This window comes from Nicotiana tabacum, chromosome 13 (genome assembly GCF_000715075.1).
Source record: "Nicotiana tabacum cultivar K326 chromosome 13, ASM71507v2, whole genome shotgun sequence".
Classification (NCBI taxonomy): Eukaryota; Viridiplantae; Streptophyta; class Magnoliopsida; order Solanales; family Solanaceae; genus Nicotiana; species Nicotiana tabacum.
In genome coordinates this window covers 114,786,051-114,789,020 of record NC_134092.1, presented here as the reverse complement: position 1 = coordinate 114,789,020, position 2,970 = coordinate 114,786,051, and positions in this window count along the sequence as shown.

Genomic DNA, 2,970 nt, shown 5'->3' with positions numbered 1-2,970 from the left:
TCCCTGATATCCCTCGAGATTTATATGAAGAGTGGATTCACGCCGAGGCCTAGTTGGATATATTTAGAGATTTGATGAAGGCGGGAACCGTTTTGGAGGCCGTCCTCGAGGATGCTTGTGTTAAGGCACGTGAAGCTCGGGTTGTATGTGGCTACAATCCTGCCACACCGGAGGCCAGTGATGATGAGGAGGATGCACGTGTGGACTAGATTGAAGAGGAAGCCTGGTATGAAGATGAGTATCTTGATGTCGATGGTGAAGGGGCGGACGACAATGGTCTAGGCAAGCAGGACGATAGTGCGGCTGGGCCAGGCAGCGATTAGTAGCTTTTCTTTTCCTTCTTTTGTGTTGACACAAACTTGTGCGCTTTTTGGTGGGCGTCGTCTCAAGCTTTTGTAAAATATATTCTAAGTATGAAATACTAGTTTCGTTATTTGTACTCGATTCTTTTTTCTTCTGTTTGGGTTTGTATGCTTTTTGATTTTGTTGCTTGGTTGCCTTAGTTTTCTTTGGTCGTAATAATTTTGCTCGAGTGGGATCGAACGAGGTCAAAACAAACTTAGGTTTGATCGTGGCCGGGGGCTAGTGGACGTTTGTTCGAACGAGGTCAAACATATCGTATGTTTTTTATGGCCGAGGGCCAATTATGTGTTGACTCAAACGAGGTTGAATGTAACCTATGCTTAGTTACAGACGATGGCCGATATATGCATTAATTCGAATGATATCGAATGTAACCTACGCTTAGTTATGGCCGAGGGATGATATATTCGTTAATTCGAACGAGGTCGAATGTAACTTATGCTTGGTTATGGCCAAGGGCCGATATAGGCATTAATTCGAACGAGGTCGAATGTAGCCTATGCTTGGGGAGAACAAAAATAAACTTCATGTATTTATGATTTGTTCATATACTTGGAGAGATTTACATATTTTTCGGGCGCTGGATGGCATTTCAGTCCTAGTCCTAGTATATGTAGTCCCTTCATTGGTCGAACTGGAAAAGTATTGAGAGGTCGAACAATGAAATAGCCATCTAGTGCCTTCGTCTGTACGCACTTCAATCCTGAAGTATCCCCATCATCACCTTGTTAAAAACCTCCTCGAAAAAACCCAATTGGGACAAAACTCGAGTGAGGAAAAAAGAGTACGACTTTGGGGACACCATCCTTTAAAAGTTTGAGTACTTGAGGTGTGTAATATTTCAGTTGTTTGGTAGTCGCTTTTCTTCCATTGTTTCTAGTGTGAATGACCCTTTGTTTGTTGTTGCCGTTATTTTGTGGGGGTTGTCCCAGTTTGTTCCTAGTTTGTCTTCCCGCGGGTCTTTGCTTGCTTGTGTTTTAGATTTAAGTACGTAGTCCCCAACTTTGAGTGGCCCGATCTTTGCCTTTTTGTTATAATAGTGTTCTGCTTGTTGCTTTTGGGGCGATCATCCTTATGTAGGCCATATCTCTTCGTCGAGCTCCTTCCTTCTGCTTTTTACTGTCATCGTTCTGGGGCCCGCTTTCATGAGAGTATCTTAGGCGGGGCTCCTCGACCTCGACCGATATTACTACATCAGTCCCATAGACTAACGAGTATGGCGTTTCTCATGTGCTCATCTTTGGCATTTTTCGGTAGGCCTAGAGTACTTCTGGTAATATTTCCGGCCACAGTCCCTTGGCGTCTTCGAGTTTCTTCTTCATGATGTTCAGTATTGACTTGTTGGAGGATTTCGCTTGCCCGTTACCTGCGGGGTGGTAAGGCATTGAGAGTATTCTTTTGATGCGATATTTTTCAAAAAGGTCAGTGACCTTCTTTCCTACAAATTGGGGTCCGTTGTCGCAGCTGATCTCTTTGGGGAGACCAAAATGACATATGATGTTTTTCCATATGAAGGCGATCACTTCCTGTTCGCGTATTTGAGCGAATGCTCCCACTTCCACCCATTTAGAGAAATAGTCAGTTAAAACCAAGAGAAATCGTATGTTACCTCGTCCTGCCGGGAGGGGGACCATGATGTCTATTCCGTATTTGATGAACGGCCAAGGGGAAGTTACTGAGTGTAGGTGTTCTCCTGCTTGGTGGATCATTGGGGCGTTCTTCTGGCATTGCTCACATTTTTTCACGAAATTCGCTGCCTCTTTTTCCATGGTGGGCCAGTAATACCCTTCCCGTATGAGGCACCTGACTAAATCTTGATTGCCGGAGTGAGCTCCACAGTGGCCTTCGTGTATTTATTCAAGGACGCGCCGAGTCTGATTTGGGCCTAAGCATTTCTCCAGAGGGCCGCCATATGTCCTATTGTACAGGTCGTTGTGAATGATGTTGTATCTGGCTGATTGCATTCGCATCTTCTTGGCCTCTTTTTTATCGTTGGGGAGTACGCCGTCCTGCAAAAATATGTAATAATATGGTTGTGCTAGTTCCAAGTCAGGTTTATGGTTCTTAACTCGATTTGATCTATCGACGAGTTGAGGAGGTGGACCATATTTCTTTCTCGGTTGTAATATTTTTGGTTTCTGTGGCTAATTTGGTGAGGTCGTCCACCTCGGTGTTCTGTGCTCGGGGGATCTGGTCGAGTTGACATTCGTCGAACTTGGGTAGTAGCATGCAGATTTCGGTCTGGTATTTTTGTAACTTTTGCTCCTTGATTTAGAAAGTCCTTGTGACTTAGTTGACCACAAGTTAAGCATCGTAGCGCAGTCTTTGCCGTTTCGCCCCGTATTTGAGTGCTAGCCTTAGTCCTACAATTACGGCCTCATACTCGGCCTCGTTGTTAGTCATGTCCGGGCATCTTATGGACTGGCAAATCACTTCTCCTATTAGGACTTCGAGTACGAGTCCCAGCCCAGATCCTGACGCGTTAGACGTGTCATCAGTGTACAGGACCCAAAGGTCTTGTGTTTGGGGAGAAGTGTGGATGACTTCTTCTTAGACTTCGGGCATTATTTTTGCACTGACGTTGGTGACGAAGTCTGCGAGGACCTG